A 26,405-nucleotide genomic window follows, 5' to 3' on the forward strand; every position below is an offset into this window, starting at 1 on the left:
AAACCTTCCTGATGAACCTTGCAAGAATGTCAGCGTAACACACAGCGGCCTGCAACACACTAGTCTTCAATTAGCAAATAAAGGTTAATAAAACTGCATTTATAAGAAGAAAAAAGGCATAAACTGAGAAAAAACAAAACTAAAACCTGCATCCGACAGCTCCCGACTCATCTATTTGAGAGTATTGACTCCTGTGGACACGGGGCACAGCAGACACGGGGAGAACAATCAGTGCTATTTCACTACTGTCTTCCACAAGGATCGTTCCTAGCTTTGCTCAGGTCTTCTAACCTCACCCAGTAATAACGCTGCGGCTACACGAGGCACAGCAGACACGGGGAGAACAATCAGTGCTATTTCACTACCATCTTCCACAAGGATCGTTCCCAGCTTTTGTCAGGTCTTCTAACCTCACCCAGTAATAACGCTGTGGCTACACGGGGCACAGCAGACACGGGGAGAACAATCAGTGCTATTTCACTACTGTCTTCCACAAGGATCGTTCCTAGCTTTGCTCAGGTCTTCCAACCTCACTCAGTAATAACGCTGCGGCTACACGGGGCACAGCAGACACGGGGAGAACAATCAGTGCTATTTCACTACTGTCTTCCACAAGGATCGTTCCTAGCTTTGCTCAGGTCTTCTAACCTCACTCAGTAATAACGCTGCGGCTACACGGGGCACAGCAGACACGGGGAGAACAATCAGTGCTATTTCACTACTGTCTTCCACAAGGATCGTTCCTAGCTTTGCTCAGGTCTTCTAACCTCACCCAGTAATAACGCTGCGGCTACACGGGGCACAGCAGACACGGGGAGAACAATCAGTGCTATTTCACTACCATCTTCCACAAGGATCGTTCCCAGCTTTTGTCAGGTCTTCTAACCTCACCCAGTAATAACGCTGTGGCTACACAGGGCACAGCAGACACGGGGAGAACAATCAGTGCTATTTCACTACGGTCTTCCACAAGGATCGTTCCTAGCTTTGCTCAGGTCTTCTAACCTCACCCAGTAATAACGCTGCGGCTACACGGGGCACAGCAGACACGGGGAGAACAATCAGTGCTATTTCACTACTGTCTTCCACAAGGATCGTTCCTAGCTTTGCTCAGGTCTTCTAACCTCACCCAGTAATAACGCTGCGGCTACACGGGGCACAGCAGACACGGGGAGAACAATCAGTGCTATTTCACTACTGTCTTCCACAAGGATCGTTCCTAGCTTTGCTCAGGTCTTCTAACCTCACCCAGTAATAATGCTGCAGCTACACGGTGCACAGCAGACACGGGGAGAACAATCAGTGCTATTTCACTACTGTCTTCCACAAGGATCGTTCCAAGCTTTTGTCAGGTCTTCTAACCTCACCCAGTAATAATGCTGCAGCTACACGGTGCACAGCAGACACGGGGAGAACAATCAGTGCTATTTCACTACTGTCTTCCACAAGGATCGTTCCTAGCTTTGCTCAGGTCTTCTAACCTCACCCAGTAATAATGCTGCAGCTACACGGTGCACAGCAGACACGGGGAGAACAATCAGTGCTATTTCACTACTGTCTTCCACAAGGATCGTTCCTAGCTTTGCTCAGGTCTTCTAACCTCACCCAGTAATAACGCTGTGGCTACACGGTGCACAGCAGACACGGGGAGAACAATCAGTGCTATTTCACTACTGTCTTCCACAAGGATCGTTCCTAGCTTCGCTCAGGTCTTCTAACCTCACCCAGTAATAACGCTGTGGCTACACGGGGCACAGCAGACACGGGGAGAACAATCAGTGCTAATTCACTACTGTCTTCCACAAGGATCCTTCCTAGCTTTGCTCAGATCTTCTAACCTCACCCAGTAATAACGCTGCAGCTACACGGGGCACAGCAGACACGGGGAGAACAATCAGTGCTATTTCACTACAGTCTTCCACAAGGATCGTTCCTAGCTTTGCTCAGGTCTTCGAACCTCACCTAACAATAACGCTGCGGCTACACGGGGCACAGCAGACACAAGGAGAACAATCAGTGCTATTTCATTACTGTCTTCCACTAGGATCGTTCCTAGCTTTGCTCAGGTCTTCTAACCTCACCCAGTAATAATGCTGCGGCTATGAGACGACTTTGGAGAGGACACAAGGCCAAAGATCATTCCGTGCAGGCCCTTCATCGCAGTGTAACGCAGGTAACGGCTTTGTGGCCTCTAGAGGAAAAAGTCGGAGCCGGTCGGATTCTTGGCATCCTGCTTGTCGCAATTTGATGCCATCCACCTGCATTACGCTGTGATGTCACAACGACACAAGACCATCTGTGGCTGCACGACCTGAGTTATGGCCACGGACACCGTGTACAACTAGCAGAATGGACAGTGAGAATCAGGAGCAAAACCCTTCATTGTGGAGGGAGAGAGCATACACCTCTGTATCATGGGAAGTGATGCCATTACCGGGGTGCTGGTCTCACCTGTGTCACAGGACGGATGATGAGAGCGCTCCCTAATTCACCATTGAACCTGACCCCATCACGGTCCCCTGTAAGCAGCACACTGGACTATGCTCTCTGATGTCAGCCTTGTGTAGTTGGAACTTGTAGTCCTGTTGCTACACTCAGCTGTACTTCTTGTTACAGGGCAGCAAATGGAGGCGCGCAACACATGACTGGAGGATATCCCAAATGTAAAAGAAGCACCCTGGCACACGCATACATAATACTGACGTTACTCCACCAGGCAGATACTGCCAGGAGACCCCACAGACTAGAGCAGATTGCTGGGGGTCCAAGCAGGCGATCTATTAAAAATAGGCCTTTTCCAAAGAAGACAATACATTTTGGGGGTCATAGAAGCAGAAATTAAGCTTAAAAATGAGGGTACATTTGGGAAATTGTGCGGCAGCGTTCAGTTTTACACTTGCAGCAGAGAAATAAATAACTGTACCAACGAGGCGACGTCACAGTCGGATATCGGAGGTCACCGATTTCTATAAAGTAAAGCTATGGGTCAGGTCTGATGAACATGGTGGACGGAGGAGGGGGTATAAATAGTATCAGGGACCCTGTTTGGAAGCACGTTACCCCGCGCTCGGTTACCAGGCGATAACACCCTCCCCGGGGAAGATGGAAGCAGCTGCAGGGGCCGAGTTTAAAGGGATTAGGGATAATGGTGACTCACAGTGAAGAGAGAGCATGCGAGGGGAGCACATTCCTCCCAAACACAGCGCTCACCATATCCAATCACATCTGACTCATCCTCAGTATCAAGGACTCAGCGCCGGCGTCACAGGCGGCACCGTATTATCACACGTACGCGGTACAACAAGGTGTGTTCAAGGCTTTATCCAAACCCACACAGGGCCCTGCGTCTGCAGCTTTTTCTGCATCTTGAACCTTTCAGATTTATATATATTAAAGGGATTGCATTGGACAACTCCGTTTTGGCCCCACACCCTTTTCTACACAAAACCAGTGGGGTCCTGTTATTAGAAGCCCCAGAATCAATCACAACTGCAGGGGCCACTGCTCTTTAACTTATCATTTTTGATTGATTACAGATTACATGTGACCAATTAAAATAATGGAAAATATTTTGATTACGGTACTTTAATAGAGACCCTGATTCCAGCGATGTGTCACTTCCCGGGCTGCTTGCTGTTATTTTGATAAAATGACTTATCAGCAGGAGATTATCAAAGCGACAGCAAGCAGCCCAGTAAGTGATACATAGCTGGAATCAGGGCATCTGCCCCTACATCATGCTGCTCTCAGAACCTGGTGACAGATTCCCTTTAACAACCTTAGTGTTTTGGTCCTAGATGATCATGTAGTGAAGTTGTCAGTCGCACATTTGTCAAATACTGTTTTTTTTGTTTTTCTTTTAGTTTTCTTTTCTTCTTAGTTCTATGAGGTGCAATTATAAGGGAAAAAAAGAAAGTTTTTTATATAGTTCACTATTGTTTGAAACGTTTAGTCTGTTTCTAAATGTATTGCTCAAGGATGCAAAGAAATAAAAAATTGAACAGTTACCGTCTACACGGGCTGAGCCGCTGACCTTAGTGATTGGGTGCGGTGTTGATATGACGGCAGCGCTGCAGCCAAACAAAACCCGAAGCAGCAGCGAGAGGCAACGCTGGACCTGGGAGGGTGAGGGGCGAGTAAAAGTGCAGTTTGTTTTTGCATTATTGAGGCTTTTTGAATCCTGAAACAGGACAACCCCTTTACATTTGCACATTCACTCTAATACAAAGCATCACAATGGATTTCCCCATTTAGTTTTTGTTATTTTTGTACATAATCTTTTTAGACTCCAGTGAACAGGACGGCTATTACGATGGGATTTTTATTACTTACATTCACATATTATTTTAACTTGATTTTTTTCCACCTAGAGGCCATAAGAGACTTCTGGGGGACGTTCACCATTTGGAATTTACGGTAATTTTCCAGTTTGTAACCTGTAGGAGCAGTAAGTACAGGGGACATAAGCCCCTGGGGTGACGTAACAGGCAGAGCTCATTTGGTTTAAAGTGATCCCATGATCCAGCGACATTGCTTCTTATTTAGGGTGTAAAAAAGAAGATGGATGCAAAGGTCATAATTTGTGTTTATCATCTCCTCGAGGTCCAAGGCTAGTTCTGACAGCCAAACTGCTACTTTAAACCCATGTAGCGTATTTTAGAACGTGGATTTAAAGCCCAGGACTACGAGCCGAGCAATGACAATGGTGTGGATTTAAAGCCCAGGACTACGAGCCGCACAATGACAATGGTGTGGATTTAAAGCCCAGGACTACGAGCCGCACAATGACAATGGTGTGGATTTAAAGCCCAGGACTACGAGCCGCACAATGACAATGGTGTGGATTTAAAGCCCAGGACTACGAGCCGCACAATGACAATAGTGAAGATTTAAAGCCCAGGACTACGAGCCGAGCAATGATAATGGTGTGGATTTAAAGCCCAGGACTACGAGCCGCACAATGACAATGGTGTGGATTTAAAGCCCAGGACTACGAGCAGCACAATGACAATAGTGTGGATTTAAAGCCCAGGACTACGAGCAGCACAATGACAATAGTGTGGATTTAAAGCCCAGGACTACGAGCCGCACAAGGACAATAGTGTCGATTTAAAGCCCAGGACTACAAGCAGCACAATGACAATAGTGTGGATTTAAAGCCCAGGACTACGAGCAGCACAATGACAATAGTGTGGATTTAAAGCCCAGGACTACAAGCAGCACAATGACAATGGTGTGGATTTAAAGCCCAGAACTACGAGCCGCACAATGACAGTGGTGTGGATTTAAAGCCCAGGACTACGAGCCGCGCAATGACAATAGTGTGGATTTAAAGCCCAGGACTACGAGCAGCACAATGACAATAGTGTGGATTTAAAGCCCAGGACTACGAGCCGCGCAATGACAATAGTGTGGATTTAAAGCCCAGGACTACGAGCCGCACAATGACAATAGTGTGGATTTAAAGCCCAGGACTACGAGCCGCACAATGACAATGGTGTGGATTTAAAGCCCAGGACTACGAGCCGCACAATGACAATGGTGTGGATTTAAAGCCCAGGACTACGAGCCGCACAATGACAATAGTGTGGATTTAAAGCCCAGGACTACGAGCAGCACAATGACAATAGTGTGGATTTAAAGCCCAGGACTACGAGCCGCACAATGACAATGGTGTGGATTTAAAGCCCAGGACTACGAGCAGCACAAGGACAATAGTGTGGATTTAAAGCCCAGGACTACGAGCAGCACAATGACAATAGTGTGGATTTAAAGCCCAGGACTACGAGCCGCGCAATGACAATAGTGTGGATTTAAAGCCCAGGACTACGAGCCGCACAATGACAATAGTGTGGATTTAAAGCCCAGGACTACGAGCCGCACAAGGACAATAGTGTCGATTTAAAGCCCAGGACTACGAGCCGCACAAGGACAATAGTGTCGATTTAAAGCCCAGGACTACAAGCAGCACAATGACAATGGTGTGGATTTAAAGCCCAGAACTACGAGCCGCACAATGACAGTGGTGTGGATTTAAAGCCCAGGACTACGAGCCGCGCAATGACAATAGTGTGGATTTAAAGCCCAGGACTACGAGCCGCACAATGACAATAGTGTGGATTTAAAGCCCAGGACTACGAGCAGCACAATGACAATAGTGTGGATTTAAAGCCCAGGACTACGAGCCGCACAATGACAATAGTGTGGATTTAAAGCCCAGGACTACGAGCCGCACAATGACAATAGTGTGGATTTAAAGCCCAGGACTACGAGCCGAGCAATGACAATGGTGTGGATTTAAAGCCCAGGACTACGAGCAGCACAATGACAATAGTGTGGATTTAAAGCCCAGGACTACGAGCCGCACAATGACAATAGTGTGGATTTAAAGCCCAGGACTACGAGCCGCACAATGACAATAGTGTGGATTTAAAGCCCAGGACTACGAGCCGCACAATGACAATAGTGTGGATTTAAAGCCCAGGACTACGAGCCGCACAATGACAATAGTGTGGATTTAAAGCCCAGGACTACGAGCCGCACAATGACAATAGTGTGGATTTAAAGCCCAGGACTACGAGCCGAGCAATGACAATGGTGTGGATTTAAAGCCCAGGACTACGAGCAGCACAATGACAATAGTGTGGATTTAAAGCCCAGGACTACGAGCCGCACAATGACAATAGTGTGGATTTAAAGCCCAGGACTACGAGCCGCACAATGACAATAGTGTGGATTTAAAGCCCAGGACTACGAGCCGAGCAATGACAATGGTGTGGATTTAAAGCCCAGGACTACGAGCAGCACAATGACAATAGTGTGGATTTAAAGCCCAGGACTACGAGCCGCACAATGACAATAGTGTGGATTTAAAGCCCAGGACTACGAGCCGCACAATGACAATGGTGTGGATTTAAAGCCCAGGACTACGAGCAGCACAATGACAATAGTGTGGATTTAAAGCCCAGGACTACGAGCCGCGCAATGACAATGGTGTGGATTTAAAGCCCAGGACTACGAGCAGCACAAGGACAATAGTGTGGATTTAAAGCCCAGGACTACGAGCCGCGCAATGACAATGGTGTGGATTTAAAGCCCAGGACTACGAGCAGCACAAGGACAATAGTGTGGATTTAAAGCCCAGGACTACGAGCAGCACAAGGACAATAGTGTGGATTTAAAGCCCAGGACTACGAGCCGCACAATGACAATGGTGTGGATTTAAAGCCCAGGACTACGAGCCGCACAATGACAATAGTGTGGATTTAAAGCCCAGGACTACGAGCCGCACAATGACAATAGTGTGGATTTAAAGCCCAGGACTACGAGCCGCACAATGACAATGGTGTGGATTTAAAGCCCAGGACTACGAGCCGCACAATGACAATGGTGTGGATTTAAAGCCCAGGACTACGAGCCGCACAATGACAATGGTGTGGATTTAAAGCCCAGGACTACGAGCCGCGCAATGACAATGGTGTGGATTTAAAGCCCAGGACTACGAGCAGCACAATGACAATGGTCTCGATTTAAAGACCAGAACTGATTTCCAAGAAGATTTCGTTTTCCAGCTCTGACAACTTAATGGACCTTGTAGCCACGTATATACAGGCGTTAGTGGTGGCTCTTCCACTCAAGTCATTGCATATCCTGGATTACTCGTTCCCTTTAAATCTGTATTATCTTCCTGCATAGAACCGCCATTGCACCAGAGATCAGCGCTTTAACCCAGAGGACACGCTTTATCTGGATTTGCTTCCTAGCGCCCAGCGATTGACGGATTTGCTATGTTTAGATGCCTTGGTGCGGTGCCACGGTGAAATACAAAGTTGTGGTGCGGAGGTTTCATTCGCCGGTGTCGGCCGCAGCAGATCCCCTCATGGCTGAGCTGTAATTAAAAACTTGTGTTTGCAAACAGCGGAATAAAAGTTTCTTGAGCTCTGTCACCTCGGTTATAATTAAATGCTCAGCGGAGGCGAGGGGCTGCGGAAACCACCGGCTGGGCGCCGATTGCATTAAACGCCACCCGCTTTCTCGCAGGCGGCCCTCTTAACCCGTTCAGTGCCAGCTGGATTCCAGGATCTGGGGGTGTTTGGTAATCGGAGCGGTTTCCATAAGCTTCAGCTATGATAAAGCCGCAGCGAACAGCGGAGAAGTCTCACGAGGAAACTGACACTGAAGGCTCGAAAGGAAGAGTCTCGTGTGTGAAAACCACAATGTGCAGAACAATGGAAGAGACAACGGAAGATGACAGCAAACATTCAGGTGACAGTCCGCCATTTTTTTTATATTTTTTTTACTTAAAATGTAGCTGGAGCAAAAAAATATAAAAAAGTTTTGCAATTGAGATTTATTAAACATTTGCGCCGTTTGGCTTTTATAGACTTTGTTTCACTTTGATGTGGTCTGTGGCCACAAATCAGCTGACGGCAGCTCAGAAAAAAAGACCGCGCAAAACAGTTCCAAACTCTACCGGTAGGTAATCTGAATGAGCTCGCTGGCAGATTCTCAGTTAACTCACTGCAGCCAATGATACACAGTTCAATACAGCGGCTATATACATTAAAATATCTAATGAAACCTAATTGCAAAAATTACTTTTAGGCCCAAATCCAAGCATTTCCGGGGAGTGGGGGGGAATGACTAAAAATAAATAAAAGGACAGAAGATGACAATATCCAAAAAGGCGATGTGCGCCTATACCACATGATGCCCCATCTCCAGTCATATCTAGGCCAATGATGTGATATGCATGAAGTGCATGGAGACGAGCAGCCGCCCTGGTGCCGCTCATCTGGGAACAGAACCTGACGGATAGAACCCAAAGGCTCTGCTCCAACACCGAGTGATGAGAATATGGCTCCAGCACTGAGCTCTGATAACGCCTCGGTCCTTCCTATGGAGCGGAGTGCGGATGGAGGCCATGACCGGTGACATCTGGGCATCTTCTCGCAGCAGTCAGATCTCCCTTTGGAAAGCCGACAAACCTCCCTGCATTTTTTTTCCATATCTGCAGCTCTGGAAGTGACTAGAGCATAAGCCCTCATTAATGAGTTATAAACAGTGTAGATTTCAGCAATCTTCTGCTTTATATGTGAGCGCTGACTGGTGAGAATATCACCATTGCCATCATCACTAGGGAATGTTCCTAGAAAGAAAGAAATCTAATTTGGGAGGCTTTAAGGGGGACGCAGAAACATTTGCCAGCGCTCTGATCCAGAGAGAAACAAGACTTGGAGTTTATATAATTACATTCTCCCAGAATGCACTGCAGCAGGACTGTAATAACTAACGGAAATAAAGATGAGAAGAATCGGAGAACGATGTCGTCTATAAAAAGCATCTAAAAACATACAATGCAAAGTAAAGACCCCGTCCAACGTGGTACTAAAGGGGGCCGTCGCCTCAATGAAGGGTCAGGGAAAGATGTCCTAGGAAAAGGGGTGAGCACTTCATAGAGCCGGAGCCCCCTCTCCCAACCAGCACAGCTCACATTGCCTGACAGGAGGTTATATGTAACGTAGATTGCATCCCCCCAAACAAAAAGCGGGGGGCGGGTTTGCGTCCCCCTCCACAAAAAGCAAGGGGCAGGCCTTCATCCCCCTAAACAGAAAGCGAGGGGATAACCTGTGCCCCCCCCCCCCCCCAAACAGAAATCAGAGAGTCGGATTGCACCCCCCCTCGACAGAAAGCGAGGGCAGGATAACGACCCCCTGCAATAATGCAGGATAACAAGTGAAAGAAAGGAAGTTGTAGCACCTATAGTGCTGGAAAAATGCTCACTCAGAAAAAGTGGATGGCAAGTTATAGAACAGCAGAGTCGGCAGGAAATATTGAACAGGAACGAGCACCAAATGCCACTTTAGCTTATTGTGGGGTATGGGGACGGCAGGACGATGCCCCTCTTCAGGCTCTGGCTGGCAGGACTGATACTTTAAGCTTTTTCTGGTGACACCGCTGGATACAATGTTTGTCTTTTTCCCTTTTAGTGAAGAGGAGCAGCGGAGCCTCAGCCCTGGGATATCTGCACCTTCTAGCCGCCCATAATCCTCCTATAAATGACGGTGATGTCCTCAGCCATTATCACCGCTCTGATCAGGACTCACCCCTGACACAACAGACATTACAGTCAGCGCCATGACACCCACAAATACTGCGAGATGTCGCCTCCTGCATGAAATCCAAGATGGAAATCCCTGCAGTCTGGAGCGGTAAATCCAGACACAGAGGTGAGGATCCAGCAGGACCAGGCTGGTGGGATAGGACGTAGGGGCAGATGGTGCGAGGATCAGCCATTAACCCCTCGCTGTGTGGAGCAGGTACAGGGCCCTGCAGGAGCAGAAGATCCTCCATGCTGGTGTCACTGGCACAGTGCGATTACTGAAGAACAGCCTGACAAATCAGCAGAGGATGAAACCGATGACTAAAAGAAGGAAAAATATACAAGAGAAGGGTCTATAGGACAAACTACAACTCGGGGGGCACATATCTATAATCCTCATAGGGGCCGGTTTTATTTCGGGGGGGGCGATGTGACACCAGGGACGTCCCCACGGTCCAGGATCCTGGAAGTTCACGTTGACTTTCCAGGGATGAAAGGAAGACGACGAAGCTCCAAGAAAGATGAATGAAATCTGGACGTCTCCAGGAATGTAGAGAGCGGCAGAAAATGCCGGAAAGCTCCCTCCTCTCCAACTGCCTGCTATAAATACAGTGTGTGCAGCTGGTGCATGATCAGGCCATATATATCCATGGAGAATCCCAGAGAGACCAGGCCGAGCCTGCTGTCCTACATAACCCGACCCAACAAAGACAACCAGGAAAAACAGGCCGGGTGCTGCCCGATGCGGCCTCCATGGACAGGACTCCAGCACATCCCAATCAATGAGATGGAGGCGCTGCCATTAGTGGTGTCACATCCACATGATGCCAGAGGAACAGTGCCCATCACACTGCCGCTGCAGACTTGTACTCTTCCCATAGGGGCCCCAATACACTGCCGCTGCAGACTTGTACTCTTCCCATAGGTGCCCCAATACACTGCCGCTGCAGACTTGTACTCTTCATATAGGAGCCCCATCACACTGCCGCTACAGACTTGTACTCTTCCCATAGGGGCCCCAATACACTGCCGCTGCAGACTTGTACTCTTCCCATAGGGGCCCCAATACACTGCTGCTGCAGACTTGTACTCTTCCCATAGGGGCCCCATCACACTGCTGCTGCAGACTTGTACTCTTCCCATAGGGGCCCCATCACACTGCCGCTGCAGACTTGTACTCTTCATAGAGGGGCCCCATCACACTGCCGCTGCAGACTTGTACTCTTCCCATAGGGGCCCCATCACACTGCCGCTGCAGACTTGTACTCTTCCCATAGGGGTCCCATCACACTACCGCTGCAGACTTGTACTCTTCATAGAGGGGCCCCATCACACTGCCGCTGCAGACTTGTACTCTTCCCATAGGGGCCCCAATACACAGCCGCTGCAGACTTGTACTCTTCCCATAGGGGCCCCAATACACTGCCGCTGCAGACTTGTACTCTTCCCATAGGGGCCCCATCACACTGCCGCTGCAGACCTGTACTCTTCCCATAGGGGCCCCAATACACTGCCGCTGCAGACTTGTACTCTTCATATAGGAGCCCCATCACACTGCCGCTGCAGACTTGTACTCTTCATATAGGAGCCCCATCACACTGCCGTTGCAGACTTGTACTCTTCCCATAGGGGCCCCAATACACTGCCGCTGCAGACTTGTACTCTTCATATAGGAGCCCCATCACTCTGCCGCTGCAGACTTGTACTCTTCATAGAGGGGCCTCATCACACTGCCGCTGCAGACTTGTACTCTTCCCATAGGGGCCCCATCACACTGCCGCTGCAGACTTGTACTCTTCCCATAGGGGCCCCATCACACTGCCGCTGCAGACTTGTACTCTTCCCATAGGGGCCCCATCACACTGCTGCTGCAGACTTGTACTCTTCATAGAGGGGCTCCATCACACTGCCGCTGCAGACTTGTACTCTTCCCATAGGGGCCCCATCACACTGCCGCTGCAGACTTGTACTCTTCATAGAGGGGCCCCATCACACTGCCGCTGCAGACTTGTACTCTTCCCATAGGTGCCCCATCACACTGCCGCTGCAGACTTGTACTCTTACCATAGGGGCCCCATCACTCTGCCGCTGCAGACTTGTACTCTTCATATAGGAGCCCCATCACTCTGCCGCTGCAGACTTGTACTCTTCCCATAGGTGCCCCATCACACTGCCGCTGCAGACTTGTACTCTTACCATAGGGGCCCCATCACACTGCCGCTGCAGACTTGTACTCTTCCCATAGGTGCCCCATCACACTGCCGCTGCAGACTTGTACTCTTACCATAGAGGCCCCATCACTCTGCCGCTGCAGACTTGTACTCTTCCCATAGGTGCCCCATCACACTGCCGCTGCAGACTTGTACTCTTACCATAGGGGCCCCATCACACTGCCGCTGCAGACTTGTACTCTTACCATAGGGGCCCCATCACACTGCCGCTGCAGACTTGTACTCTTACCATAGGGGCCCCATCACACTGCCGCTGCAGACTTGTACTCTTCCCATAGGTGCCCCATCACACTGCCGCTGCAGACTTGTACTCTTACCATAGGAGCCCCATCACTCTGCCGCTGCAGACTTGTACTCTTCCCATAGGTGCCCCATCACACTGCCGCTGCAGACTTGTACTCTTACCATAGGGGCCCCATCACACTGCCGCTGCAGACTTGTACTCATACCATAGGGGCCCCATCACACTGCCGCTGCAGACTTGTACTCTTCATAGAGGGGCCCCAATACACTGCCGCTGCAGACTTGTACTCTTCATAGAGGGGCCCCAATACACTGCCGCTGCAGACTTGTACTCTTCATATAGGAGCCCCATCACTCTGCCGCTGCAGACTTGTACTCTTCATAGAGGGGCCCCATCACACTGCCGCTGCAGACTTGCACTCTTCCCATAGGGGCCCCAATACACTGCCGCTGCAGACTTGTACTCTTATCATAGGGGCCCCATCACACTGCCGCTGCAGACTTGTACTCTTCCCATAGGGGCTCCATCACTCTGCCGCTGCAGACTTGTACTCTTCCCATAGGGGCCCCATCACACTGCCGCTGCAGACTTGTACTCTTCATAGAGGGGCCCCAATACACTGCCGCTGCAGACTTGTACTCTTACCATAGGGGCCCCATCACACTGCCGCTGCAGACTTGTACTCTTACCATAGGGGCCCCATCACACTGCCGCTGCAGACTTGTACTCTTCATAGAGGGGCCCCAATACACTGCCGCTGCAGACTTGTACTCTTCATAGAGGGGCCCCAATACACTGCCGCTGCAGACTTGTACTCTTACCATAGGGGCCCCATCACACTGCCGCTGCAGACTTGTACTCTTCCCATAGGGGCCCCAATACACTGCCGCTGCAGACTTGTACTCTTCCCATAGGGGCCCCATCACACTGCCGCTGCAGACTTGTACTCTTCCCATAGGGGCCCCATCACACTGCCGCTGCAGACTTGTACTCTTCCCATAGGGGCCCCATCACACTGCCGCTGCAGACTTGTACTCTTCCCATAGGGGCCCCAATACACTGCCGCTGCAGACTTGTACTCTTCATAGAGGGGCCCCATCACACTGCCGCTGCAGACTTGTACTCTTCCCATAGGGGCCCCATCACACTGCCGCTGCAGACTTGTACTCTTCCCATAGGGGTTTCCTTCGCCTTCTCTTCCCCAGATAGGTGATGGACACAAGCCACATCAGGCCCGATTGCTTCTCCCATTGCTCCAGTGTAAACTGTAGGCACTTTTGCAAGTTCACAGCCATCACCCTGAACTCTGACCGTTCTGTGACTACACTGCCCCATATACAGAAAGGCGGCAGAACAAGCAGAGCATCAAACCTGTCATCAAGGCTGCAATGCTCTGCCTGTTCTGACTCCTACTGCATCTATAAGTCAGAAGGAATTATTTTAGCAACTTGTGTAACAGTAGATCTTCTGTGAGACCAGAGGGGCCAGCAATCTACTCACATCAAGAAGCCCTGAGTGTCCAAGATGGGTCTCCGGTGGTTCTAGCTTGGATCAGTTTTGCTAAGTAATAAAAACTGCAAACTGGGAGCAGCCCACAAAACCCACCTAGTACTAAAAGCAATCCACAAGTATATCCTGGGAACCTACAAAACCCACCTAGCACTGAAAACAATCCACAAGTACAGGTCCTTCTCAAAAAATTAGCATATAGTGTTAAATTTCATTATTTACCATAATGTAATGATTACAATTAAACTTTCATATATTATAGATTCATTATCCACCAACTGAAATTTGTCAGGTCTTTTATTGTTTTAATACTGATGATTTTGGCATACAACTCATGATAACCCAAAAAACCTGTCTCAATAAATTAGCATATTTCACCCATCCAATCAAATAAAAGTGTTTTTTAATAACAAAAAAACCATCAAATAATAATGTTCAGTTATGCACTCAATACTTGGTCGGGAATCCTTTGGCAGAAATGACTGCTTCAATGCGGCGTGGCATGGAGGCAATCAGCCTGTGACACTGCTGAGATGTTATGGAGGCCCAGGATGCTTCAATAGCGGCCTTAAGCTCATCCAGAGTGTTGGGTCTTGCGTCTCTCAACTTTCTCTTCACAATATCCCACAGATTCTCTATGGGGTTCAGGTCAGGAGAGTTGGCAGGCCAATTGAGCACAGTAATACCATGGTCAGTAAACCAATTACCAGTGGTTTTGGCACTGTGAGCAGGTGCCAGGTCGTGCTGAAAAATGAAATCTTCATCTCTATAAAGCATTTTAGCCGATGGAAGCATGAAGTGCTCCAAAATCTCCTGATAGCTAGCTGCATTGACCCTGCCCTTGATGAAACACAGTGGACCAACACCAGCAGCTGACATGGCACCCCACACCATCACTGACTGTGGGTACTTGACACTGGACTTCAGGCATTTTGGCATTTCCTTCTCCCCAGTCTTCCTCCAGACTCTGGCACCTTGATTTCCGAATGACATGCAAAATTTGCTTTCATCAGAAAAAAGTACTTGGGACCACTTAGCAACAGTCCAGTGCTGCTTCTCTGTAGCCCAGGTCAGGCGCCTCTGCCGCTGTTTATGGTTCAAAAGTGGCTTTACCTGGGGAATGCGGCACCTGTAGCCCATTTCCTGCACACGCCTGTGCACGGTGGCTCTGGATGTTTCCACACCAGACTCAGTCCACTGCTTCCTCAGGTTCCCCAAGGTCTGGAATCGGTCCTTCTCCACAATCTTCCTCAGGGTCCAGTCTCCTCTTCTCGTTGTACAGCGTTTTCTGCCACATTGTTTCCTTCCAACAGACTTACCATTGAGGTGCCTTGATACAGCACTCTGGGAACAGCCTATTTGTTGAGAAATTTCTTTCTGGGTCTTACCCTCTTGCTTGAGGGTGTCAATGATGGCCTTCTTGACATCTGTCAGGTCGCTAGTCTTACCCATGATGGGGGTTTTGAGTAATGAACCAGGCAGGGAGTTTATAAAAGCCTCAGGTATCTTTTGCATGTGTTTAGAGTTAATTAGTTGATTCAGAAGATTAGGGTAATAGGTCGTTTAGAGAACCTTTTCTTGATATGCTAATTTATTGAGACAGGTTTTTTGGGTTATCAGGAGTTGTATGCCAAAATCATCAGTATTAAAACAATAAAAGACCTGACAAATTTCAGTTGGTGGATAATGAATCTATAATATATGAAAGTTTAATTGTAATCATTACATTATGGTAAATAATGAAATTTAACACTATATGCTAATTTTTTTAGAAGGACCTGTATATCTTGGGAACCTACAAAACCCACCTAGCACTAAAAACAATCCACAAGTATATCCCGGGAACCTACAAAACCCACCTAGTACTAAAAACAATCCGCAAGTATATCCCGGGAACCTACAAAACCCACCTAGTACTAAAAACAATCCGCAAGTATATCCCGGGAACCTACAAAACCCACCTAGTACTAAAAACAATCCGCAAGTATATCCCGGGAACCTACAAAACCCACCTAGTACTAAAACAATCCGCAAGTATATCCTGGGAACCTACAAAACCCACCTAGTACTAAAACAATCCGCAAGTATATCTTGGGAACTTACAAAACCCACCTAGCACTAAAAACAATCCACAAGTACGGTATATCCTGGGAACCACCCCATAAGGAACCGCCTTATGCTGGGAACACACAAGACTCTCCGTATACCAGCAACACCTCACAAGACCTGCCGTATACCAAGAACATGTCACAGGACTTACGGTATATAAGGGAACACCCCACAACACATGCCATATACTGGTAACACCCTGTAAGACCCATCGTAAACCGAGAACTCCCCCCAAAAATCCGCCATATACCAGGAACACCCCACAAGATCTCCAATGATAAAGATGCTCTGACCCAGTACCAGCACAATTTGCCCCTTCCACAGTGTCGCAGATCCTGGCATTTGCCCAAATTCCCTGAACTGACTGTTCACTTGCCATCAGAGTCACCAGATACACGTACATTCAGATATATACCCGGGTACGAGCAGACTCGCACACATTACTCCACCTCGACCGCTGGAGCTTTCTAGAACTCGGCTGGTCAGAACAAGGCCGGCACAACACCCGGCCGGGGAATGGAGGAATAGCAGGGTCGTTTCATACAGAAGCACTTCAGCTGAGCAAGCAGGACGGGCATCGGGACGGGCATCAGGACAGACATCGGGACGGGCACAGTGGTGCGACTTGCAGGGTAGGAGGTCGCACAGAAAATATAATTACATATGAGAAACCCGCAAGAAACACATCATGAAGAGAGTGACAGAAAACTCCAGGAAAGTATCCCGGGAATGGTGACAAAGTCAGTGTGAGGCATCTGTGCAATGTGAGCAATGTGGCACTGGGCGCAGCGGAGGACTTGCCACAAGACAGTGCTAACCCATCATTAAAAAATGTCAGTAGCAGCTCCATAATCCACCCCTTAGTGTAGGAACACACAAGTGGGACGCCTTCAGGGACGGGTATCACGGCGCTGGTGGGGACAATATCATGGGCCTGTATTAACCCATCTGACAGGGGTCCTAGGGGGCACTCACAGCTATCCGCCACCATTTACACATTTTCACTATTCCCACCTAGTGGGTGTAAGTCCATTCACTGCGTCCCTCAAAACATGCCCCCCAATGCTCCATTTAACCAGTGGTGGCTGCAGAGGACCTGAACTGACCTTCGCTACTAAGACTGGATAGTCTAATGCTTAATTAGCCAACCTGCTGACTGTCTCCCTGTAGAAAGCTTTTATCGGGCTAAAAGCTTCCATAATGGTTCCAGATAGAAACAGATGGATCAGGAAATATAGTAACGGAAACCTCAGAGAGAAATTTAATACATATTACTGGAAGGGGTTAAATAAACTATTATAAGCTGCACACATTGCACAGCATTAGTGCAACGCCAAGACGTCAATACAGAACTGAGCCATCAAGTGCAGAAAATCGATATGGAAGGCGAAACCGGTCCAAGACATCGGACGGGATTGAGATCTCAGCTCGCAGCATTAGGCTTATACAGCGAAGATACATTCCTGGACCGCAGGGACATTACTAATACAAATGGCCCTAGAACTACTTCTCGGAAAAACAGTTCATAGCCAGAGTGACGGGGGAGGGACCGATATACAGGGCCCCTACTGAGAGCAATGCAGCCACATACAGGGCCCCTACCGAGAGCAATGCAGCCGCATACAGGGCCCCTACCGAGAGCAATGCAGCCGCATACAGGGCCCCTACTGAGAGCAATGCAGCCGCATACAGGGCCCTTACCGAGAGCAATGCAGCCGCATACAGGGCCCCTACCGAGAGCAATGCAGCCGCATACAGGGCCCCTACCGAGAGCAATGCAGCCGCATACAGGGCCCCTACTGAGAGCAATGCAGCCGCATACAGGGCCCCTACTGAGAGCAATGCAGCCGCATACAGGGCCCCTACTGAGAGCAATGCAGCCGCATACAGGGCCCCTACTGAGAGCAATGCAGCCGCATACAGGGCCCCTACCGAGAGCAATGCAGCCGCATACAGGGCCCCTACTGAGAACAATGCAGCCGCATACAGGGCCCCTACCGAGAGCAATGCAGCCACATACAGGGCCCATACTGAGAGCAATGCAGCCGCATACAGGGCCCCTACTGAGAGCAATGCAGCCGCATACAGGGCCCCTACTGAGAGTAATAGAGCTGTATACAAGGTTCCTACAATGCACAGAGAAAAGGGGTATCCGCACTCTGGTTTTTGTGCAAAAAGGTCCAGACACAGAAGAGGGACCAGAATAAATTTATCTACAGCCACCAGCTCTCCTATAGAAACATATAGTTGGTCATGTAACATGCAATGATGCAGCAGTGCACCTGAATATTTGTTCATATCCTGGATGTTCAGCAGGAGCCTCCTTGTTCATGAATTTGCCACAATATCCTATTTGCAGACAAGTAGAAATAACCATCGTGCTCTCTGTCCTCCGCTGCCCAGGAAGGGAAAACGCATTGAGAAATCTGCAGTAAGGCAGGGGTGACATGGCAGACACAGCGTATGTAGCAAGTGAAGATTAGGGCGACTGCAAGAAGGGGGCGAGTGCCAAACACCCTAAAACATTGGTGGTGACCCGGACACTGCACAAACATTGGAAGCCACTAGCTCCTTGGTCTCAGTCCTGAGACTTTACAATCACAGAAAAGGTGAACTTCAGCCCCTAAAGAAAACCAAAACGGGAGACACCCAGGCTGTGCACGACGCTTATCAGGAGGGCGATAGCACCTGGAGCCACATATTCCATCGCAAACATAGGAGCCCAATGGATGGGGCCAATAACGGCATTGCTGCGGTTTATTGCTTCTCTAATAATTTAATGGAGGAACTGCTGTATACAGGGCCCCTACCGAGAGCAATGCGGCCATATACAGGGCCCTACTGCAGGTAACATAGCTGTATACGGGGCCCCTACTGCAGGTAACATAGCTGTATACGGGGCCCCTACTGCAGGTATCATAGCTGTATACGGGGCCCCTACTGCAGGTAACATAGCTGTATACGGGGCCCCTACTGCAGGTAACATAGCCGTATACGGGGCCCCTACTGCAGGTAACGTAGCTGTATACGGGGCCCCTACTGCAGGTAACATAGCTGTATACGGGGCCCCTACTGCAGGTAACATAGCCGTATACGGGGCCCCTACTGCAGGTAACATAGCTGTATACGGGGCCCCTACTGCAGGTAACATAGCTGTATACGGGGCCCCTACTGCAGGTAACATAGCCGTATACGGGGCCCCTACTGCAGGTAACATAGCTGTATACGGGGCCCCTACTGCAGGTAACATAGCCGTATACGGGGCCCCTACTGCAGGTAACATAGCCGTATACGGGGCCCCTACTGCAGGTAACATAGCTGTATACGGGGCCCCTACTGCAGGTAACATAGCCGTATACGGGGCCCCTACTGCAGGTAACATAGCCGTATACGGGGCCCCTACTGCAGGTAACATAGCCGTATACGGGGCCCCTACTGCAGGTTACATAGCCGCACACGGGGCCCCTACTGCAGGTAACGTAGCTGTATACGGGGCCCCTACTGCAGGTAACATAGCTGTATACGGGGCCCCTACTGCAGGTAACATAGCTGTATACGGGGCCCCTACTGCAGGTAACATAGCTGTATACGGGGCCCCTACTGCAGGTAACATAGCCGTATACAGGGCCCCTACTGCAGGTAACATAGCCGTATACGGGGCCCCTACTGCAGGTAACATAGCCGTATACGGGGCCCCTACTGCAGGTAACACCGCCCGGGCCCGCTGCCAGTTCCGGCATTAATGGATGGGGCTCATGTGACGGCAGCTGGGCCGCTGCTCAGACTCTTCCCCACACAAATATTACAGTTCCTAAGCAATGGAAACCAGAGAGGAGTGATCACGGGAACAACGCCTGTGCCGGACAAAGGTTTCATTCCATGGGTATAGCTCTGCTGCTGGACGTGACGACTCATAGACCCCCATAATGCAGTCCTGGCGGACTCCTGTGTGGGGGACAGCTGCTCTTCGATGTCCATATTGTGAGATCTTCCCATCCTCATTTTTTGGGAACCTTCACATCACAGATCAGTGACATGACTCAGGATGGGAGGACGTGGAATCCCAGCTTCAAAACAATATTGCTGACATTACCGGCGCCCATCCTCTCCGGACTCGTCACACGGTGCTCGCCACAACACAGGCTCAGCGGGACGGGGGTGAGGGTCACACAACAGAGAGCGTGCAGATCAGGGGGGCTTCCTGCCCTGGTGGCTTCTCCCGTCAGAGGGAGACGTCCGGATGTGCGCGCAGGTGGAGATGACAACGCAGGCGACAAAATAATATCCGGACAAAAAAGCAAAACTTAAAATAAAAAACACAACAACTATAAAATTTGTTTAATCCAAAAAAAAACGTAGAATATGACAGAAAACCATAAATCCAGGATTGTCAGACGGTAAAAGGGGCCTGTGCAATGCGATAACAGCGGGCTATCAACCCTTTTAGTGTTTTTCTATTTTCTTCCCATCCTTCCAGGAGTCATAACTTTATTAGTTTTCTTTCTCCATGGCCGGATGAGGTCTTGTTTTTTGCGAGACGAGATGTAGTTTGGAAATACACCATTCATTTTACTCTATAACATACTGAAAAAAGAATTCCACCTTTTTTGCTTGGCGGGTTGGCATTAAAAAAACATTTTGATCTATATACACTTTGAACAATTTTTGTTGCTTTTTTTCCCTCTATACAGCGTTTATCTTGCGGGTTGATTACTTTTATATTTTTGATAATTTGAACTTTTAGAATCGTGGTGAGAAGATAGGTGTCATTTTAATTTTGAAATAGAGAGGCAATTTAAAAAAAAAATTCCGTTAATTTAGATTTAAAAAAAAAAAAATAAAAAAAAAGTTACATGATCTATATATAATCACACGGCTTCAGAATCAGAAGTCACACAGGGTTGCTTTGTAGTCTGCAACCATAGAGGCACACGAGTCTGCGTAGGGGCTGCATACATAAAACAATGCTTTTATTACTATTATTATTATTACCGGACTTTGCAAAGTCTTTATATGTTGCAAATCATTTTACCAACCTGTGGCTGTTGTAGAACTATAACTCCCAGCATGCTGAAGGTTGTAGGCTTTAGAGAAGTATAAGGTGGCACAATTGGTGAAGCAGTGAGGAAGGAGCAGACACAGAGCAGCGCTCCCCTCACACCCACCACAGCACTCAGACTTGGCAGCCCCTGTCCCGTGCGGCCCACCCCACCGCTGAGCTGTGATCGCCTCCTGCATTCTTTCCTAACTCTGGTATGAGCCCTAAATAGCCTGAAAAACACCAAAAGAATCACATGCTGGATGATAGGACGCTGCGGCGCAGCTTGGACACTGTAAATATTTCATTCTCATCCGATCGGGACAATCAGTTAAAATTCCTTTTCTGTAACCTGCTGCCACAAACACATGACGCGGTTTCCTCTAAATCCGTCCATTAGATCGCACTGGAAGGGAAATAATGTATCACAGTCTGCTCTGATTGAAATGGTCTTTTATCCCTTTGTGGCTGGATTGATACGATATCTGCCGCCTATGAAATTGATGCAGTAAAGTGCAGCGCTCTCCTGCTCTCGGTGACTTGCTTGTGCCCCTGAAGATTGACAGCTCGGACACACGGCACGGACACACGGCACGGACACACGGCACGGACACACGGCACGGACACACGGCACGGACACACGGCACGGACACACAAGCTCACTTACACGGACCACGCATGTATATGATCTAAATGGGGAGAGGGGAGTACATCGCTGCACAGAACTCCTCGAAAGACTTATCGCCCACAAACAGAAAAGAAAAACAAACAGGATCGGACATGCTGAAATCCAAACATGTCCAACCTCCTCTCCTGATACTTGCTGTGGGGACATCTACTATATAATTGTCTAAGGGTCACTTCCGTCTCTGTCTGTCTGATATTCATTGGTCGCGGCCTCTGTCTGTTATGGAAATCCAAGTCGCTGATTGGTCATGGCAAAACAGCCACGACCAATCAGCGACGGGCACAGTCCAGCGGCAACATGGCCGCTCCTTCCTCCCCGCAGTCAGTGCCCGCTCCGTACTCCCCTCCAGTCAGCGCTCACACAGGGTTAATGGCAGCGTTGACCGTGGTGTAACGCACTCGGTTAACGCTGCTATTAACCCTGTGTGACCAACGTTTTACTATTCATGCTGCCTATGTAGAATCAATAGTAAAAAGATCTAATGTTAAAAAAAAATAAAAAATCGTTATATACTCACCGTCCGTCGGCCCCCCGGATCAGGAACAGGCCTTTCCCGCTCCTCGCGACGCCCCGGTGACCGCTCCATGCATTGCTGTCTCGCGAGATGATGTCGCAGACCGCTACGTCATCTCGCGAGACCGCAATGCACTCTTCAGACCGGAGCGCGCGAGGAGCGTCGGTAACTGCTTCGATCCGGGGGCCAACGGAGGGTGAGTATATAACTATTTTTTATTTTAATTCTTTTTTTTAACAGGGATATGGTGCCGACATTGCTATATACTGCGTGGGCAGTGTTATATACCTACGTGTCTGGGCAATATACTACGTGGGCTGTGCTATATACTGTGTGGGCTGTGCTATATACTATGTGGCCTGGGCAATATACTGCGTGGGCTGTGCTATATACTGCGTGGGCTGGGCAATATACTGCGTGGGCTGGGTAATATACTGCGTGGGCTGTGCTATATACTACGTGGGCTGTGCTATATACTACGTGGGCTGTGCTATATACTACGTGGGCTGTGCTATATACTACATGGGCTGTGCTATATACTACGTGGCTGTGATATATACTACGCGGCCGGTCGCAAACAATCAGCGACAGGCGCAGTCCGGCAAATTGGCGCGGGATTTGAACCACGCTTCGCTAATTTGTCGCGGCCGGCCGAATCCTGTGTATCCAATGTATTATTCTAAAATCTTCATAAATAAAACTACATACATATTCTAGAATACCCAATAAGTTCGAATCGGGCTACCATCTAGTCAACCATAAAGCTTTACTTGGCTGGAAGGTCCCAGACAGAAAAAAAAAAAAAAAGTGGGTTAGGCCGTATACGCAGCTCCCACGCAGACCTAAGGGTCTCAATGGTGACAGACATACACCATGTGGTCCGATTCTGCCATCATGTGTTTCTTCGCTCTGTCTCCCGCCTCGGTTTCATAACCTAAATATAAAAAACTGCACACAACGATGGAGATACAAAGTTCTGCTTAGGAGCTGTATACAATGAAAGGTCACACTTTTTACAAAAGAGTTGCATGAAAATAAAGTAATAATCCTTTAAGTATATGGCCCACTCACATCAGGCCACATGGATCGAGCCAAGCTAAAATGCTCTGTGCTGCTGTACACAAGAACGCATCTTCCAGAAGAAAGCGAGAAACTATAAACGGGAAATGGCAAAACTGCCAGCAACCTCTTATGAGCTAATGCATCAGACACAGTCCTGCCCACCATTACTGGCACCCTTCATTGTTTTCATAGACTGTACAATATCTTCAGAAATAAATGGAAATGTACCATAGTTCTATCCTCAAGATTTGTTATTACTGATCCAAAGTAATACAACAATAAAACATTGTTTCTCAACTTACATGTTGCAATTTCAAAGAAGAAACAGAATAAACTACATGTGCAGCAATAAAGGCCCTAATTAATACTCGGTTGCACACCCTTTGGCACTGAGGACAGCCTCCAGAGGTTTCTTGCAGCCATCTATAAGCTTCTTGTCCTTCTCACTGGTATTTTCTCCCACTTTTCCTTTGCAGTTTGTTCAAGCTCTTGAATGTTTGCAGGGTTCTTTTTCCCAATAGCAGATTTCAGTTCACCCCCAAAGATTTTCAATGGGATTGAGGTCAGGACTCCTTACCGGCCATTTTAAAAGAGTCCATGTTTTCTTTTCAACCATTCCTGTGTACTTTTAGATGTGTACTTTGGGTCATTGTCTTGTTGGAGAACCCATGATCTTTGACTCAAATCAAGTTTTCTTACACTGGGTAGGGCATTTCGCTCTAAAATCTCTTGATAATTCTCCGTTTTCATGATTCCTGTGCTACATGGTGAAGGCCTCCAGTACGAGACACAGAAAAGAAACCCCACAGTATTATGGATCCTCCACCATGCTTAACTGTTGGTAGGGTGTTCTTTTCCATATAAGCTTCATTGTGCCGTCTGTAAATAAACTGATGCTTTGCCAAAAAGCTATTTTTGCTTCATCTGTCCACAGAACATTTTCCCAGAAGGATTGTGGTTTGTCAAGGTACTCTTTGGCAAAAATCAGTTGTTACTTTTAAGGTCTTTTCTTCAGCAATGGTTTCTTCCTTGGCCTTTGCCCATAAAGCTCTGGTAGGTTTAGTGTACAGCTTACGGTACTTGTTGAAACCATGACTCCAACTGTTCCAGGTTGGCCTTCGAGTCTTTGGATGTTTGCTATGGTGTTCTTTCACCATTTGCATCAACCTTTGAGGACCTCTCTTGTCAATTTTCCGCTTTCTCCCATGTCCAGGGAGGCAAACATTTTAATAACATTGTGCAGTGTTGAAACTCAGATACCAAGATCTTTGGAGGTGGTCTTCTACCCTTTGGAAGTCTTGTGTTTGCTAATAATAGTTCTAATGTCCTCAGACAGCTCCTATGTCTTCACCATTGTGACAAACGAACAGGGCCTACATTGTGGCTTTTTATAACACTGAAGTCTTCATTCATTGGCTAATTCATGTCACATGGGCAGCGACAATCAAACACAGGTGATTCTCATTTGTGATTTACCGCAGGCGAGTCACAATGTGTTTCCGTACTAATGTAATGTAAAGGGGCCAATACCAGGGTCACAGCAGATTTAGGTTATACTTTTATCTCCCATTGTTTTGTTTTAATTATTGTTTATCATCTGCACTTTTGTATTTAGCACGAGTGCTCGGCACAAAAAGACTTTCACTTAATTCATTTTTTCAGGAGATATCCCACATTATGTACTTACACTTCATGGGTGCCAATAACGATGAGCAGGACTGTATAGAATAACAACCCTCACACTGCGAGCGCTTGCTCTACAAGTCCCCGATTCACTCAACTACGTGAGAGCATGTGAAAATGCATTCATTAAGAGGAAAAAAAACCATATAACCCACGGTAACCAAGAAAACTCCAGCACACACCGCACCACGACCCTACAGCCTGTGCAGACCCCCTTAAAGCGCCGTCCTGGTCTGCGCTATCTTACCGGTTGAAGTCTGATACACAATTAAACGCTGCTCATGCCATTTGTTTCTTTCTGTTCCAATGATACATTTTGACTTTGTAACAAAAGTCAGGTCAGACATTACTGACCCCAAAAGACGGAGGGAGTCCGGGCCGTGCTGCCCCTGTGTTCTGTGTGGTTTGCATGCGGTTACTTGTCTGTGACCGATCTAATGACAATCACCCAGGGCAGGGAGGAGACGGGAACATTCAGAGAGCCTGAGAACTGCAGGGAGTATGCAGGCTGCATGCTGAACAGGTAACCGGACACAGACAACGGACATCCTAAAAGCTGAGGGACACAGGGACGAGCGGTAATCCTCCACCAAGGCATTACCTCCTGGGAAGGGAGAGGATATCTGATGAACTATTATAGTCAATGTGAATACATTACTTATCCTATATTATACTCCAGAGCTGCACTCACTATTCTGCTGGTGCAGTCACTGTGAACGTACATTACATTACTGATCCTGAGTTACATTCTGTATTATACTCCAGAGCTGCACTCACTATTCTGCTGGTGCAGTCACTGTGTACATACATTACATTACTGATCCTGAGTTACATCCTGTATTATACCCCAGAGCTGCGCTCTCTATTCTGCTGGTGCAGTCACTGTGTACATACATTACATTACTGACCCTGAGTTACATCCTGTATTATAACCCAGAGCTGCACTCACTATTCTGCTGGTGCAGTCACTGTGTACATACATTACTGATCCTGAGTTACATCCTGTATTATACTCCAAAGCTGCACTCACTATTCTGCTGGTGCAGTCACTGTGTACATACATTACATTCCTGATCCTGAGTTATATCCTGTATTATACCCCAGAGCTGCGCTCACTATTCTGCTGGTGCAGTCTCTGTGTACATACATTACAGTACTGATCCTGAGTTACATCCTGTATTATACCCCAGAGCTGCACTCACTATTCTGCTGGTGCAGTCACTGT

The 26,405-nt window shown here is 48.2% G+C and overlaps 1 protein-coding gene across 8 annotated transcripts in view; it reads right to left on the reverse strand.

Annotated features, from left to right (window-relative positions):
* KIF1B (kinesin family member 1B) overlaps window positions 1-26,405 on the reverse strand; it is a 133,355-nt gene that overhangs the window by 81,664 nt on the left and 25,286 nt on the right. The window lies entirely within an intron of this gene.

The sequence above is a fragment of the Ranitomeya imitator genome, chromosome 10 (assembly GCF_032444005.1).
Source record: "Ranitomeya imitator isolate aRanImi1 chromosome 10, aRanImi1.pri, whole genome shotgun sequence".
Taxonomy (NCBI): Eukaryota; Metazoa; Chordata; class Amphibia; order Anura; family Dendrobatidae; genus Ranitomeya; species Ranitomeya imitator.